Below are 18,639 nucleotides of genomic sequence, written 5' to 3' on the forward strand. Positions count from 1 at the left end.
CACAGGCAGAGGGAGAAGCAGGCTCCATGTAAGGGAGCCCTATGTGGGACTTGATCCTGGGTCTCTAGGATCATGCCCTGGGCTGAAGGTGGCACCAAACTGCTGTGCCACCCAGGCTACCCTCTAAGGTCTTCTTGAGTACAAAAGTTAAAGAATTTGAAGGTTGCAGAGGATGCCAGGGATCATTTCTTCCATGTTCTTCAATTGCAGAGGAGGAAACTAAAGTCCAGAGAGTAGGAATGATTTGCTAAGAACACACAGCAAATGATGGGATCAGAACCTGGGTGCCCTGGTTCCTGCTTCAGTCCCCTGTCCACTCAGTACTCCTTACCATGAAAATGTTCATAGTTGGGGACATCCTTGAACTGAACACATGCAGTGGTCTTGATTAGAGACAAGGTCCTTACTCCATTCCAAAGACTTGAGTTCAGTAAATCTTCATAAATTCCTATTTGGGTAATTCAGAATAGTGATAACTTGGCCTGTGCTGGGCTGAGGTTGACATCTGAATCATCAGATGCCACTATTTGAATTATCAGATGTCACTATCAACAGTGATAAAAGCAAACAAGTTTTCTAAAAATGTACCTTAAAAAATATAACCTTCTACCAAGAACGTTTTCTTGCTAACTCTTGTGACATACATAACTTGGTGACTGAGGGTGACTGAATTACCCAGAATGGGAAGACCTTGTCTCGTTTCTCACAGTGAGTCCGAGGCAGGGTGGTTACTCGTTTCACAGAAGAGGTCATGAAGTCTTCAAAGTCACATGGCTGATTAGTGTGATTGAACCGAGGTGCTCAAGCCCTTTCCACTGAGTCACATTAGTCAGTGAACAGTTACTGCTGCTGTTCTAAGCCTATCATAGGAAGCTTCTCCTACCCTCCTTTTACAATGAGACAGAATTTTGAAAAACATGGCCATCTCATTCAAAGGAACGCATGGCAAGCACTTTTGAAACATTCATAAAAAAAAAAAAAAGAAACATTCATCTATCCACACAAAAATGGTCTGCCTTTAATTGTTCTTTTCACACAGTCGCCTTAGTTACCAAACATGTAGGAGACCATGTAGCCTGGTGGCCATGAGCAGGAGCTTTGGTGTTTTTCCCATTTATTAGACCGTTAGTCTTTGGCCAGATACTTAATCTCTCTGGCTTCAGTTTCCTCATCTATATATCAGGGATAATACTAATGATCCTTTCCACAGCACTTGACACAATTAAGTTTCTATAAATGTATTCATGCTTATAAAGCTCTTAGTACAGGGCAGCCTGGGTGGCTCAGTGGTTTAGCACTGCCTTCAGTCCAGGGCGTGATCCTGGAGTCCCTGGATTGAGTCCCAGGTTGGGCTCCCTGCACAGAGCCTGCTTCTCACTCTGCCTGTGTCTCTGCCTCTCTCTCTCTCATTGTGAATAAATAAATAAATAAATAAAATCTTTAAAAACAAAAAAGCTCTTAGTACAATTAACACATGTTAAGTACTTAATAACATTAGCTATTTTTTTAAAAGATTTACTTATTTATGATAGACATAGAGAGAGAGAGAGAGAGGCAGAGACACAGGCAGAGGGAGAAGCAGGCTCCATGCCAGGAGCCTGACACATTAGCTATTATTAACACATTATTAAATGGCAGTCCCTTTAGGGATATTCCATATTTTAGGCTTTTCAGCAGTCTAGATTATACCCCTGGTTAATATGGATTAGTGAGCTTTATCACAAAGTGTTTTTAGGCAAATGGGTCCGTTGAAACATAGGTTAAGTGGCTTGCTTAAGATTGCATAGCCTAAAGTGGTAGAACTTGACATTGAACCTGTCTGGGTTCATAGACTTTCTAGCACACTGCATTGTTTCTAGAGAAATCCTGAAACTTCTGCTAATGTTCAGTTTTTTCCATGTGAGCTCTATTTCTGTTTCCTTTCTTTGATCTCAGTTTCCCTCTTTGAGGAAGAAAGCGAAGTATTTTCCTGGATACCAAATATGCTGAGTTGGGGCACTAGCTGAAGTAAGAAGTGAGATGGACCAACATGATCTTCATCCTTAAATCCTGGTGAACGTTTTTTGCTGTAAGTGTGTGTGTATGTAAGTGGTAGTGGGAATGGGGAGTAGGTAGGATGGTGTTGTTGTTGAGCAGGAATAGGCAATAGGTACATCAGGAGTAGGTTTTGTCCCTTTTGGTGGTTCCAGTGGATTATAGGAACGGAGACAGGGAAGATCCTAATGGTAATTCCATTATTATCCCTCACTACCTCCTGGGCAAAATCCAGTCCAGACTCATGGAATCAGTATATTCTGTGGTTCACCCAGCATTTTATGTCCCTGAAAATGAGGGATACCTGTCTGTGTGACCCACGCACTGGTGGTTGAGAGGATCAAGGAGAGTGATTGTGAACGTGCTTAGGAGACTGTCAGGTGAGGTACAAACTTCATGAAGCCCTCTCTGCCCTTCCCCCACCTCCAGCCAGTGTGTTTGATCTACACCCACTCAGTCTTTATTCACCAGCAAATTGTTCCTGTGAATTGCTGTGAGCCAGGCACTGTTATAGGAGCTATGAATGCCATGGCAGCAACCCACCTGCCTTCTGGAGCACACATGCATGTGCGCATGCATATGTATGTGTGTATGGTGGGCGGAGAACTGGACACTAACATGTAGAAGCATCCTCCCTTATTGTGAGCTACCTCTGCACTGGTTTTGTCTTAACTCCCTGGACAAAGTAACAATGTCTTACGGTTTTTCTTTTCTAGTTTTTTGTATTCTCCCCTTGCTTTCCACCAAAATCTTGATGTGATAGATGCTAAATCCATGCTGGTTTATTCATGCTGGTTTGGTCTGAATAACTTCTTACACCATCTTTAGCATCAAACTCTAAGTTTGCACACAGCTCTATTACTTGTCAGTGCCGACCTCGAGCAGATTGTTTACCTTCTCTGGGCCTCAGTTTCATCTGTGAAGTGAGAAATTGCTTCCAACCTGTTTTGGGCAATGGAGCCCTTATGAATCTGGCAAGAGCCTTTATGAACACTTTCCACAATCCCCTGGAGGCCTATACAGACACTCGTAATTTTGCATGTGTAAGGTTCCCAGACCCAGCAGGCTCATTGACAGGCCTCTTGAGTCCACAGGGCTGGCTGTCATCAGCCCCAATTCCTCCTGGATGTGAGCACATTCCTCCCCAGAGCTAGGCACTCTTCCCAGCCTTGTCCTCCTGGCCCACTCTTCCTTTTCCTCTTTTACTCCCTCTTTCCCTGAGATCAGCTGGCTGCCTGCCCAGCCTCACACTGTGACATTGGGAAACCAAAGACAAGCAAAGAAATGGAAACCTCATTCCCCCTGGGTTCCAAAAGTTTGCTTAGACCTGGAGTTCCCCTCACGATCATGTGGGGAGCAGCTCTGTTTTTTTCTGGCTGCTTAAAAAAAAATGTCCAAAGCAGGGAAAATCCCTCTATTCTCTAGGAATCCCAGTCTGGGCCCCAAGAGAAGCCTGAGGCAAAGTCCTTTCCTCCTGAGGAGCCTTGATTTTTTTTTTTTCCCCATCTGCAAATTGGAGAGCTGCTCCCTAGCTGCATCCCTCCTCTGTCCTTGTTTACAAATAGAGGTATTTCTCACTAAGGAGAGCCGGCCAGCTGCTCTCTGGCCCCTGTTTCCATGGGGCCCAGCCTGGGGTAGGCACTTCGACAGGGGGCAGTGCCATTGGAGGGTCTGGAGGGGCGGCAACACCAAGGAATCACCCAGCCAGAGGCAGGATTCAAACCCCTATCCAAGACTCCTGATACACCTTGCCCTTCCTTTTGGTCCGGTTTCTTTTTTCTGTGTCCTTCTCTCCTGTGCCTCCCCTCCCTCCCTGTGCACCTCCTGTGCATTTCACCAGGTCAGGGGGCACTGACTGTGACAACTGTTTTATAGTTTCAACCACATTCTGGCTGGATGGCTGCAGCTCAGCCTCCCCCTAAGCTTCTCGCCTTTACCACACGGAACAGCGGCTGCTTACGTCAGCAGCTTGTTTTCTGCAATTGGAGACCACATGTGGTGTGTTTGTTGATGTGCTTACAGCCTCAGATTACTGGAGGAGCCCACCTTGAGATACCGAGATGCCTCGCAGATGGAACAGCCTGGGGAGTGGGGTCCAGGGAGAAACATTAGTTTTAACAGAATTGCTGAGTGACAGATGATCTTGGGTGCTACTCCTCCTGATGCTTTGGAGTCTTTTTTTCTTGTTTTTGTTTTCTCCAGCATGTTTGTCAGAAGTGGCCCCTTTCTTTGGGCCTACTCCCGGAGCATAACCGCCCCCTCCTTTCTACTGTTCCCGCCCCCGCCCCCCCTCCCCGGGAAAGCCTGGTGAAGGAGGACAAACGTGCAGTAGGAATCAGATCACTTCCTCTCTGTATGTCTTTGGACAAATTAGTAGCTGTTCTGCAGCCTTAGTTTCCTCTCTGGAAATGGGGCAAAGAATACCCAGCTCTGAGGACACCTCTGAGGATTAACAAGCAATCAGTAAACTGCCCAGCACCCTTCCTGGCACAAATAAATGCAGGGATAGCAATTCTTTCCCTCCCTCCAAATGTCCAGGCTCCAGGTCTTCTTCACTCGATGTGCCCCCCTCCCAGGAGGGGTGTTCACTTCCACTCAGTGTTAAGGGACACGGGGGCAGGTGATGGGGAGGTGATGCTGTTTTCCATTAGCTGTTAGGCCCCATGCTGGACACTTTAGGCATTGTTTCACTTATTAGGAAGAAAAGATGTAGAAAATGGTGATGACTCAGGCCTGTCCTGAGCTTTCCCACCCTCTATGCCTCAGACTTCAGAGACTCAGCCTCCATGCTCTGTCCCTCACTGGATTTCTCTATCACTCTGAGCTTGGCTGTGGAGTGAGTTATGGTCTCCTCTTTTCGCTTCCTGGCTGTGCCTGCAGCCTGCGTGCAGACCCTTTTTCAAAGAGTTTCATAGACATGCTTGCAAAGGAAATGACATGAGTTTCAGAATCTTACAGGACTCTTGTGGTTGTGGTCTGGATTCTGCCCCTTTTTTGAGCTGGCCTTGGGAAGCCCCTTTGTGCTGCCTGCATTCATTCTCAGGGAGAGGAGTCCCCAATCTCTTCTTCTCCATGCTGCTGAGCACCCCCACCAGCACCCCTCAGCACAGAGGTCTACAGAACATTTGGGTTACAATAGGGGCCTTAGAACTTCCTGAAGCATTGACATTTTTGAGGACCTCCAGCCTGGGTGAGGAAGTCCCCTTGGGGAATTTCCTCCAGATGGAATTTGGAAATTCTGAACCTTAGTCATTCCTCATAGAGACAACTTTCATGAAGTAGTAAAAACAGCAAGGGACTAGGAATTAGGACCTGAGTTTCAGTCCCAGCTCAGCCTGAAGCCTAGTTGGGAGACTTTAGGACATCACTTTCCCTTTGTGGATCTCAGTTTCCTTACCTAGGAAGTGGAAGTTTCACAGTACTATTTCTGAAGGCTTTCTCAGCCAAAAGAGACAAGACTAAAGGATTTCTAGTGTAGTGGGGATGTTTCGAGGTAGGTGTCCTGTTGGCCCTAAAATCAGTTCACATCACTCCTTCTGCAGGTAAGCCTGAAGGGTTATTAGCCCTTCCTCTCCCTTCTGTTCTTCCAAGGCCTGAGATTCAATACTTAGTTCATAACATCCTTCCCAGGCAGTGCTGCCTTTATCCACATGCTCACCGCTCCACCCTTTCACTCTTCCATGTACTCCTTCTCTCCTTTCATTCCTCCTCTCACCCATCTATTCATCCACTCATTCATCTCTGCATCTCTGCCATCTAAAATTCATTACTTGTAAGTGCAGAAAACAACTTGGGCTTGTGTAAGCAGGAAGGTAACATACTGGGGATAACGTTGAATGGCTTGTAGAATGGATAAAGCATTGGAGAACCTGACTTGGAAAAAGAGTTGTAAGAAACCATAAAAGCTCTAGGTGTTTGGGCAGCAGTTACTACCTGACCATTTCATCAGGGTACCACTTTTGAAATAAATGGGCTCCAGCCATTCTTCCTATCCACATCTCAATTTATTAAGATTCATAATCCTAGGGGAAGGAGGGTGACCAGACAAGCTTGTGTCATTTGTTTGTTTCTTGGCTGGAAGAAGAGCACTTGATTTGCTGTATTACTGAGACTGTATATCCTGGGAGAGAAGTGATTCCACGAAAGGACATCAAGGCGATATTTGGAAGAGGTAACAGAAAAATAAAAGCGTAAAACAAATAACCAAAGACACAAATTTAACCAATAGTCCACCCACCCATTTACTCAACTATCTACCCATCCGTCCTTTCAGCCACCTGAGCAATGTACATTTGTTGAGCATCTGTCCTATTCCCGATGCCATGCCAGGCACTTAGATATAATGCAAAGCTACCCATCAGAAACACCCCAAGAGTCTCCTTAAAAGGCTATATTTATGGAGCTGGAATAAAGATGAGGATCCAGGGAAAGGAATTTATGTATATGCATGTATTGCACAGTCCCAAACAACATTGCTAGATACATAGTGACTCATTCTGGATGTGGGCAGATAAGGGATGGTTTTCGTGGGTGCCTCATCTGTCAGAAGACTGCTTTTCATGGGGGCAGAACAGTCTGTGACCAGATTAGACACGAAAAACCTGGGTCTGCCTCTATTCTCTGCTCCTCTGGAGCAGTGGGCAAGTCATACCTCCTTTTCCTTACCTACAAAACAGAAGGAATGAATGTAAGAATCCCTGCCTTGCCTAACCCAGAGAACTGCTGTGGAGGTAAAATGAGTTAGTGGTAGTGAAGATACTTTCTAAGTACAGAGGCAGAGGACTGTTTTCACCATGCTTGCTTCTATTTCCAGAATGGCTGATGATAATAACTGCAACTCATGTGCTACTCTCACTTCTTCCATGCCTTCACTGTCCACCACTGAGCAGTAACCATGGAGAGGGTCCATTGAGTTTTTCAGTTCCTTAGGTTGGTGGGTGAATGTCCACCCCAGAGAACTGGAAGACCAAGGCTCTGTGGGCCCCAAGTAGGCTGGAAACAACAGCTGGATGTGTGTGTGTGTGTGTGTGTGTGTGTGTGTGTGTGTGTGTGTGAGAACAGGTCCTGGTTTCCTGTGGGTGGGAATGAAATGACAAGTGGAAGCCCAAACCATGTGGGTGGCCCAGTTATTTTCAGCTCACAAGAGGAAGGAGCTGAGCTCTCCAAGTTGTGGCCAAATCAGCATAGGAGACCACAGCTGAGACCAGAAGTTGAAGCATGCATGGTCTGGGGGAATTGGCCCTGGACTGACGGGATTCCAGGCTGTGACCCTGGGTGAAGCATGTCAACTTTGAGCATGTTTTCTTGTCTGTGAAATGAGTGGCTTGTCTGCAGAGAGCAGTCTGTTGGTGGTGCTGGCTTATCTTTGTCACTTGCTGACCTAGGATGAATGTCTGGGCCAGGCGTGGGCTTGCCCCTCTACTAATCTCCTCCAGTTAAAGCTCTTTTCCTATATAAAAAGTCCTCTCTGTGCTGCCTCCCTGGGCAGTGGATGACCCATTGCTGCAAACTTTATGGAGGGAGGGCAGTTTGGCAAAATCTATTAGAAACCTAAAAGCACATATTGTATTTAGTAAGTTCTATTTAGGAATCCTACACCTAAGAATTTGTACAACATGATAGTACAAGATATTCATGGTTTGATAATAATAAAGATTGGAGATCCTCTCATTGGCCATCAGTAAGGGACTGATGGATTTGTTCTGGCACTTCCATATAATGGAGTGTCAGGCAGCTGCTAAAAAGAGGGAAGCACCTCCCTACATATAGGTATGGAATGATCTCTAAGATACACTAAGTAAAAGAAGCAAGGGCCACAATGGCTTATATGGGAAAAAATATAGACCCATCTATGCTATAAATGCCTAGATTCTCTCTTGGAGATTCATAAGAAAATGGTAAAAGTTGCTTTCCTTTCTGGTTAGGAAGGGAAATGGGAGGGAAGCCTGGGGACAAGGATAGGAGGCAGACCTCTTTTTCTTTTTCTTTCTTTCTTTCTTTCTTTCTTTCTTTCTTTCTTTCTTTCTTTCTTTCTTTCTTTCTTTCTTTCTTTTCTTTCTTCTTTTTTCTTTTCTTTCTTTCTTTCTTTCTTTCTTTCTTTCTTTCTTTCTTTCTTTCTTTCTTTCTTTCTTTCTTTCAAGATTTTATTTATTTTATTCATGAGAAACAGAGAGAGGGAGAGGCAGGCTCCATGCAGGGAGCCCAATGCGATGGAGTCCCGGGACTCCAGGATCATGCCCTGAACCAAAGGCAGTCACTTAACCGCTGAGCCACCCAGGCATCCTGCAGACCTCTTTTTCATTGCATATTTTTTGTATCTTTAGAATTTTATATCATGTGCATTTCTGATCTATTTACAGAGCATCATCTGGTAGGTGGTGCCCAGAGTCTGGGGAGAGTTCCCACAGAGTTTCTGTCCCATCTTAGAGCCTCTTTTACCCCTCAGTACAGGGAGAGTACCAGGCCTCTCTGTGGGGTTCTCTGAGGTGGGTTAACTTGCCTGCAGGCTCTTCTCTGCACCTGTCTCTTCTCACCTCTTGTGAACACCCTTCACCCCATCAGGGAAGTGGGTTTTAGAAGCACATGTTAACACTGACAATACAGCCTTACTTGCCTTTTTCCAAAGAGGGGTGACATTTGATCCCCGGAAAAGGAGAGTAGGTCATTATCTCCTCTGACTGAGGGTATCTCCTAGTAGAAACAGCATGAGTCTTGTTGCTCAAGCTTTGGTTCAAATTCCAGCTTCTGCTGCTTGCACTGTGGAAGCTCAAGGAACTGTCATGATCTTGCTAGATGGTTCCCTCTTCTGTAAGATGGGCTGACTGATCCTGAACTCAGGTGATGAGGGGAGAGGAGATGAAGTCATTGTATACCGTGCCTGGCACATAGCAGATACTCAGGAAATGGTAGCAGTGCTCACTGTCACTGAGGTCACTTCAACCAGCTGGGCCCCTTGAAGCCACTCATTTCACAACTATGAAGGAGGGAAGACACAGTAGGGTTAGAACTGGGCCCAGTTCAGCAAACACTAATGGCCCTTCTGGGCTTGGCCTCTTACCCAGTAAAGGTGGAAAAGGTACAGTGCCTGTCTGCTATGGGTGCACATTGATCATATGGTCTGGGAGAGCCTCAAGCTTGCAGCTTGGGGGAGAGAGCCTGACTGCGGGTCTGAGGTCTGGAGACAGTGAGGTATGCCACAAAGTGACTGTTGGCTGGATGGATTTGCCACTGAGGTTTGCAGGGAGGCTCTCTTGTCAGGGAAGAGACTGATTTGGGAAGGAACACAGGTTCTGGAGGATGGGGTCTCAGACCATCCTCCCCTGAGAGCAGACTCCCCCTGTGTCAGGGGTTCTTGGCTCCACAGATGCTCGAAGCATGGGAATTGTTCGTTACTGCGATATGGGAATTGTCCTGAAGATGGGTTCACCTCCCAGCTGTGGAAACATAGCTCTTTCTCCTGGGATGAGCAGTGGTGGGGAGCATGGGCCTTTAGAGTAAGGCAGGCCCAGGGCTAACTTCTTGCCTGGCTGTCACTGTTCTTTAACTTTACTGAGTCTCAGTTTTCTGTTTGTGAAATGGGGATAATATTACCTACTATTCACTATGAGGATTCAAAGAAACACATGAGGCATCACAACAATGCTGTTTTAGTAGAGCTGGCTGAAGTTAAGTTGGCTGGTCTAAAATGAGGGCAGAAATCTTAGGGAGGGACTGACTCTTTGGCTTAGGGGAAAAATGCTTAATGGGCATGTTTCATTATAAAAGGGGAGACCCCCTATGTCACCCCACCCTCCCCTGCATTGCTTAGAGAGGGCTAAATCATTCTGCACAAGAAGGAAACAAGATTGGAAGTTGTTCCTGGTCAGCGTGAGAGCCGATGTGGGGTTGTGAGGGAGAAGAGGAGAGATGTGCAGGGCCCTGGTCTTTTTTTTTTTCCTTTGTATATATATTTTTGGAGTTTGATTTGCCAACATATAGTATAACATCCACTGCTTACTCTGTCAAGTGCCCCCCTCAGTGCCCGTCACCTAGTCACCCTAACCCCCCACCCACCTCCCTTTCCACCACCCCTTGTTCGTTTCCCAGAGTTAGGAGTCTCTCATGTTCTGTCTTCCTCTCTGGTATTTCCCACTCATTTTCTCTCCTTTCCCCTTTATTCCCTTTCACTATTTTTTATATTCCCTGAATGAATGAAACCATATAATGTTTGTCCTTCTCTGATTGACTTACTTCGCTCAGCATAATACTCTCCAGTTCCATCCATGTTGAAGCAAATGGTGGGTATTTGTCGTTTCTAATGGCTGAGTAATATTCCATTGTATACATAGACCACATATTCTTTATCCATTCATCTTTCGATGGACATTGAGGCTCCTTCCACAGTTTGGCTATTGTGGACATTGTTGCTATGAATCCTGGGGTGCAGGTGTCTCAGTCTTTCACTGCATCTGTGTCTTTGGGGTAAATTCCCAGCAGTGCAATTGCTGGGTCATAGGGTAGCTCTATTTTTAACTCTTTGAGGAACCTCCACACGCTTTTCCAGAGTTGCTGTTCCAGTTCACATTGCCACCAACAGTGCAAGAGGGTTCCCCCTTCTCCACATCCTCTCCAACATTTGTTGTTTCCTGTCTTGTTAATTTTCCCCATTCTCACTTGTGTGAGGTGGTATCTCATTGTGGTTTTGATTTGTATTTCCCTGATGGCCAGTGATGCGGAGCATTTTCTCATGTGCTTGTTGGCCATGTCTGTGTCTTCTTTGGTGAAATTTCTGTGTACGTCTTTTGCCTATTTCATGATTGGGTTGTTTGTTTCTTTGCTACTGAGTTTAATAAGTTCTTTATAGATCTTGGCTACTAGACCTTTATCTGATATGTTATTTGCAAATAATCTTCTCCCATTCTGTAGGTTGTCTTTTAGTTTTGTTGACTGTTTCTTATGCTGTGCAGAAGCTTTTTATCTTAAGTCCCAAATAGTTCATTTTTGCTTTTGTTTCCCTTGCCTTCTTAGATGTATCTTTTTTTTTTTAAGATTTTATTTATTTATTCATGAGACACACACACACACACACACACACACACACACACACAGAGGCAGAGACACAGGCAGAGGGAGAAGCAGGCTCCATGCAGGGAGCCCAACGAGGGACTCAATCCTGGGTCCCCAGGATTATGCTGAAGGCATAATCCTGGGCTGAAGGCGGCGCTAAACCGCTGAGCCACCCAGGCTTCTCATTCATAGATGTATCTTGCAAGAAGTTGCTGTGGCCAAGTTCAAAAAGAGTGTTGCCTGTGTTCTCCTCTAGGATCTTGATGGATTCTTGTTTCACATTTAGATCTTTCATCCATTTTGAGTTATCTTTGTGTATGGTGTAAGAGAATGGTCTAGTTTCATTCTTCTGCACATGGCTGTCCAATTTTCCCAGCACCATTTATTGAGACTGTCCTTTTTCCAGTAGATAGTCTTTCCTGCTTTGTCAAAGATAAGTTGACCATAGAGTTGAAGATGCAGGGCCCCAGTCTTGGGGAAAAAAAATCAGGCTGAGGGAGATTAAGTCCTTTTGGCTAGTGGATTTTTAAGGCAGGGATTTTTATGGCTAATATCCTAGTTCAAGTTCTCACCTAAATTATTCTGGGCTACATTCATGCTACATCATATTCAGAACTCATCCTATGCCCACATTTCCAGTGAACATCTGTTAATTCCCAATAGCCTTACATTGGTGTTCTTTTGGGGGGATGAAGGAATGATGGCCCTGACCCATGTGGGATAAAGCAGCACATGAAGAAATAGAGGATTAGTGGAGGTGGAAGATGGAGGAAAGGATATGATGCTGGGATATGACACCAGCCTTCAGTTCTCCTTATGGAAATGGAAGAAGTCTGGCTCGTAACTGCTTGCACCATCTGAGATGAGGGAGGGAGCAATTGTTTTTGATATTCTGGTGAGGCCCTGGATGAGCCCATAGCAGAGGCTGCCAAATAGGGGGCTTAAAAAAGGTGGAGGACATGCTGAGGCTCTGGTCGATGAGGACTGGATGGGGCTGAAGCAGCAAGGGAGGGACCATGAGGCCCTGCCATACTCAGAGAACAAATCACTGGTTCCCCTAGCTGTGGCACATGTGGCTATCAGGAGGGCTCAGGGGCAAGGCAAGATGAGCCACACCTCATTGCAACATTAGATGAAGCCAGAAGGATGAGAACCATGTTCCTCACCCCAACCAGGGCCACAAGGCAGCTTAAGTGTCCCTTGCATTCTGAAGCCATATCAGGAGGTAAGAAACAGCCCTGACAAGGAGTCTGAACTTCACCCTGGCTGTGACTATTTCTCTGAAGTGCCACTGCTCTATTCCAGGGGAGATGGTTTCCCTTAATTGTCATTGTTTAAGTGTTTCTTGCACCATTCCAGTATAATCAGTTACTGAAAATAGAACTTTTTTTTTTAACGTCTATGTCAGTTGTAACATGTACATTCTTGACACAGCCACATGTTTGATACAGAAGAAGCACCACCACCACCACATATACACACACTCCCACTGAGAAACCACCCTCTCATCTCCCAGACTCTGGCTGCTTTCTAGCCTCAGCACTGCAGACACTCAGACCACCAGATCTCTCAGATCTCTCTTCAAACTCTGTTCACGCTTCTGAAAACAAGTGGGGTGGGGGAGTGGATCCCTGAGAGCTGTGACTCTCCCTTCTGTGTCCTACAGCTGTCCTTGATTGTTTCAAACCTCCTAAGGAGGCTTGATTTCTCCCCAGGGACCAGGCAGGAAATGCTCAGAAAGTACGATGTGGAACGGTTTTGTTGGGGGAAAAAAGAGAGAAGTGGAAAACACAGAGGCTGAGTCACAGTGAGAAGGGACTGGAGCCTGGCCCATGGGTGTCAGATTCGCTGAACTGGCTGTTTATTGTTCTGTAGAACTTGTCTGGGGATCCCTGGGTGGTTCAGTGGTTTGGTGCTGCCTTTGGCCCAGGGCGTGATCCTGGAGACCCCGGATCAAGTCCCACATGGGGCTCCCTGCCTGGAGACTGCTTCTCCCTCTGCCTGTGTCTCTGCCTCTCTCTCTCTCTCTCTCTCTCTGTGTGTGTCTCTGATGAATAAATAAATAAAATATATATATAAAAAAGAACTTGTCCTTCCCCACTTCTGTTAAATGGGTGTAACTTTAGACAGTTCTTTCCCCAAGGCTCGTTGGGAAGTTTAAGTGGGATGACGTCAAGAACATTAACAGTGCCAGCACATTGTCAGCAGCCAATACAAAATAGCTCTTACCATTTTCTTCTCTCCTGCCCTCTGTCCTTTTTCCACTCTTATGTCCACTCTCTCCACAGTGAAAAGGTGAATAATAATTGGACCATTAAGGATCTCTATTGTGAGGAAATGGGAACTTTCCAGTTGGAAGTGAGGGGCTGGCACATGGTATGGAGGGATCCTCATGAGTAGCACATTATGAGTGGCCAAATATCAAGGCAGTATGGATTTTCTACCTCCCCCACCTCTTGCCCCTTGAAAACTGCCACTAGCTGTCTGACCCAGGACAAATGGCTGATCCCTTCCGAGCCTATTTCCTTATTGGTACTGTGGGGTTGGTACAGTACCACATAATGGGGCTGGGAGAATCAATTGGCATACTCTGTGTCATGGGCCCTGCAGAATGCTTGGAGTATGGCAAATGCACAATACATGTAGCTGCTTCAGCTAAAATAATGAGGTTTGACTGGTCAGCCCAGCAATCTAGGAACCATTCTTGACTTTTCTTCCTCTCATTCCTTTCTTACGTCAGGATTCCCCAGCAGTGATCATGAAATAAGGATGTCAGGGCAAGTAGTTTATTGGGAGGTGATCCCAGGAAGTTCCAGTAGGAAAAAGCTGCAGCAAAAGACCTTCAGGCAGAGTCACACATGTTCACAATATAGGGGTTGGCCAGGAGTTATATGGCCTGGATTAAAACGGTGAGCTGGGCCAATTAGAGTCCTCTGTTGGGGCTTTGGAGATTGGCATTCAGAGAGATTGGGCAATGGGGGCGTGGTACCCCTGGAAGCTGAGACGGGAGTGTAGATTCTAGGAAGATAGTACCACAGGGCCTGCAGAGAGGGCTGGATCAGACACTGACAGGTCCCATTTGGGGGTTTGGAGTCAGACACAGACTTGAATTCTGGCTTGTTCACTTGTTAGCTATGTGAGCTGAAGCCAGTTACTCAAATTCTCTGAGCTCCCCATGGATTTCTCACATGCCTTATATGGTTATCCCTGGCCTGCAAGGTGGAAATTAGGATTAGGTGACATGGGTAGCCTGCTTGACACATAAAAGATGGCCAGTGAGTGTTTTCTTTTTCATTTCCAACTGCCCCACCTCTTGTTCTTTGAAGCTGGACAGTGACAGGGTCGCAGGGTCAGAAGCGAGTCTGGGAAAAGATATTTCTCAGGAAGTGACAGTGACAACTCCAGCTAGTAAAAGGGAAGTGGAGGCCCTTCTATGACTCAGAACATCCACTTCTGGGCTCCAAGGCAGGTTTGGGAGGACCGTTCTCTGCCATTGTGAAATGTAAGCAGACAGACTCAGAGCTTGTACTCACTGGGGGATTTCTGCAGAAGAAAAGCATCCCCCACCCCACCCCATCAGAGGCTGGCAGGGATTCTGTTCTGCAGTAAGGCAAAAAAGGAGGTGAGTAGGCACCCTGCCAGTCCTGCAGCCAGCAGCTACAGACTGCTTGCTGAGCCCTGGAGGGAGGCAGCTAGAGGTCCCACAGTAGTTCAGCCTCAGGATAGGGTGTGGGATGTCTATGGTCAGACCAGAGTCACAGGGGAGCCACAATGGGAATACCCTCAGCTGAGTACTGCCTGCCTTCTAGGTTTCCATGCCAGGGACACAGGGTAACAAAAACTTAATGTTTTATATCCATAATCCTCACTATCATAGAACAGATTCAAATCATTATAACAGATTCAATTCATGTGCAAATACCCAGAGTTATAGCTGAAGTCGACATCTACAAACTTAGGTTTATAGGAAAGAAAACTTTACTCCTGTAGCTTAATTTGATGTGTTTTTGTATCCTGCCCTTTTGCTGGTCTGGTGGGAAACTTTAACTTAGCCTTTCTGGGGTGCACCCGGGGGTTTGGAGAGCCCATAATATGGTGATTTGTCCCCACAGGTTACTGCTGAGCCTTCCTACTTGGGGTTAGTATGGTCCGTGGGTCTGATGGCATGCTGAGAGTTTGGGGTCATGTTTGAAGACATGGAGGGCTTCCCTAGGGCTGTGGTCCACCTGTCTGGACATTGTCCACAGCCTTTTCTCTTGGGGTCTCCTTGCTTCATGGCCATGCTGATGCACATGTAGCGCTTGCCTCCCTCCAGCTCTCTTTGGCTTGGAAAAGATCCACAGCCCTTAATAACTCTGGCGAAGACATTAAAAAAGATTACTCTGAATCCTCTTTTATCCTTTCTGCAGAGATTAGGTTTTGAGAACACACGAGCCAAAGAGACTCAGTTTTAGTCACTGCCTTGTGTCCTGTCTCCCCTGAGATGGGTGGTTGAGCTGCATGGTGTGGATGGATCTGCCTGAATGAGCAAAGGGAAGAGACAAAAATAGGAAAATACCTCAAAAATGTCTTACCAGAGAATAAAAGTTGGAAGCCTGTCTTCTAGTAGTATGCCATTATCTGGTGGATATGCTATGAGCAGTTTGTCCTGCATTTCTATTATGCGTACTTGGTACTCTGAGTTAATGTGTAAGGGTGCAAAGCCTTCTACATCAGGAGGATTTCTCTAGCTCCTCCCCAATACCTATTTTACCATTTTAAAAATGCCATGCAAGGGAGCAGAAGAGCATAGTCTGACTCTCAAGTCTCATTGTATTATCCCTCTCTGCATAATCCTGGCTTTTTCCTGATACATACACCGTTCCCCAGGGAACAGCGTTAAAATTACCTGGTCTGCTTTGCCATGCCCTCAGTCCTCCAAACCTCAAAGTCCTTATTTAAAAAAAACCCTAGGGTGCTAATAGGTTAAGCACATGACTCTTGATCTTGGCTCAGGTCTTGATCTCAGGGTTGTGAGTTCAAGTCCTGCATTGGGCTCCATGCTGGGTGTGGAGCCTACCTAAACAAACAAACAATTGAGGTAAAACTTATACAGAGTGAAGTGTACACATCCTATAGCTTGATGAGTTTTTAAAAAATGTATTTTATTTGAGAGAGAGAGAGAGAGAGAGAGCACGAATGGGAGGGGCAGAGGGAGAAAGAATCCCAAGCAGACTCCTCATTGAGTGTAGAGCCCGATGCAGGGTTTGATCCCATGACCCTTAGTCTGTGACCTGAGCTGAAACCAGGAGATGGACGCTCAACTGACCGAGCCACCCAGGCTTGATGAGTTTTTTAACAAACATGTAGCCATCACTGAGATGCAGACAAAGAATATATTCTGCTCCCCAGAAGTCTACTTCATATTCTTTTGAAGTGAATATCCATCCCCTCAAAAGTAACCACTATTTCACACCTATGACTGTTCTGACTTCCCTGAATTTCATATATAGTGTGTGTTCTTGTGGGCTTTTGCTTCAAATCATGTCTATGAAATTCACTCATTGTGTTTACTGGTAGCTTGCTCTTTTCAATTGCTGTATAACATTCCACTGTACGAGATACATCACAATTACTAAAACTGAATGCAGGCTTCTCTGATTTCAAGTTTCCTTCCAATCTCTTTGCTAAAGAGAGATCTTTATGACACATTGCTATCTGCTTGTTTGACCCGAGCCCTGCCCTCTGCTCCTCTGCCTGTTCTGCTGGGGGTAAAAGAAGCAGGGTTTTTTTCTCTACCTGGCTCTCCATTATGTCTTCCTCCTTCTAAGTAAGCACTGGCCCTGCCTTCTTTCCCAGGGCTATCTAACAAGGGGCAGGTTTACCGGGAAGGAGCTCCAGCAAAGTGAGTCTTGCTGCTGAGTTTGTGTGGAACTCCTGATTGGTCAGGGAGGTTGGAGCGAGAGAGCAGGTCAAAGGAACAGACGAGTTTTGAGAGGGGCTCTGGACCCATACCAGTGCTGTATGTAGTATTGGGATTGCATCACATTTAGTCAGATCTCCCAGGGGGCTGTGGACCTAGAGTTGGAGTCAAGGATGCCCAAAGATAAGAGTCATCTTGGTTCTTAGCTCAGTTCAAAGCAAGGTAAGCAGGAATCCCTTGGAAACAGCTGGCTGGACTAGTTGGGGAAGGAAGCCCTTGCTGCTGGACTGGAGAATAGGAGGTCCCTGTCCCTAGGAAGCCCTAGCCAGAGGGTACTTGACAGACTGGATGGTCTTCTGGGGGCATTAGGAGCTTCTGAGGATCTTAGAGCAGCAGACCACTATTTCTGGACCCTAGTTACTAGTGGGACACACTCTGCTGATGTCTCCAAGGTGATACTGGGGAGGGAGGAGTTTGTCTGCAGAGGCTGAGATAAGAACTGGATTGTGGTGGGTATGGATGCCTCTCCTCTCCAAGACTTTCTGCTTCCAGGCCTCCTCATTCAAGTGCCCAATTCAAGCCTGACCTCTCCAGGCAATACCCCCACAATCCATAATTACTCTCCTCTATTTTTCAAAACTTTCTTCTCTCAGGATGGTGTGAATGAACAGAGTAAATGTATTAGCTTCCTAAACTTGCTCTGCATTTCAAATTCTGCCTTTTCAAATTCTGGATTTCAAAACAGAATGCTTGGGCCCTGGGTTGAAGTCCCAAGAGATGGATGACTGGTACATGACAAGTTGATACGACCCTGGTGAGGGGTGGGTGGGAGGGCTCCTTATCATGATCAGAGGTTCATTGATGCCATCCCTTGTTCTTCCATGCAATCCTCCTGTAGCCCAGATTCCATGATTACTCTGTAACCTAGCTAACTATTTGCCTGAGCAACTGACTCAGCCTTGTCAGCTCAACTCAGCCTTTTCTCTGAGTTAACCTTTCTGTATATATAAAGGAAAAGTGGTTTGTTCCATGTCTGCTGAGGGATAACTTCCAAAGCTGTAACTCTTCCAGCGAGGGTGAATGGGTTCCTTTAATTTAGGGTTAGGACAAACATTTAGATATTGTATTTAGAGGTGGGTATAAGGCCTCACATGTACCTTGAGGAAACCTGCCTCTACATATATTGCATGTTATGTAAATGAGGCTCGTGCTCCTCCTTGAGCAGAGATTTTAGTATTATGATGAGGTAAAGGTAACCATGGGTGGCTTCCAAATTCTGTGTAAAAGCTCACCTGACAAATTGTACGATCTTTGCTATTTGAGCCTTGCCTGAAGTGGTCAATGGCTTGGTCCTTTGGTTTTCCTGAAAAGGTTTTCAAGATGAGCAGCTACCCCTGAACCTCAAACCCAAACCACAAAAATTAGGAACTCATTCCATGCCTATTGCTGACTTGATTTCTGATGCCCTCCAAAATCTGCCTGCTTTTGTACAGTCTCTTGTGCTCTCAATTGTATTTTAAACATTTTGCTTGGAGTTTATAGCTTTTGTTTGTAGAAAGATCAGTTTATTAGATATGTTTGGTGTGCAGTTCTCTAGGCTGGAAGCAGAACCTCAGATGACAAGTTTAAAAAGTTAAAATTTTTCTTAGTGGCTTTTA

Source organism: Canis aureus, chromosome 16 (assembly GCF_053574225.1).
Source record: "Canis aureus isolate CA01 chromosome 16, VMU_Caureus_v.1.0, whole genome shotgun sequence".
NCBI classification, from domain to species: domain Eukaryota; kingdom Metazoa; phylum Chordata; class Mammalia; order Carnivora; family Canidae; genus Canis; species Canis aureus.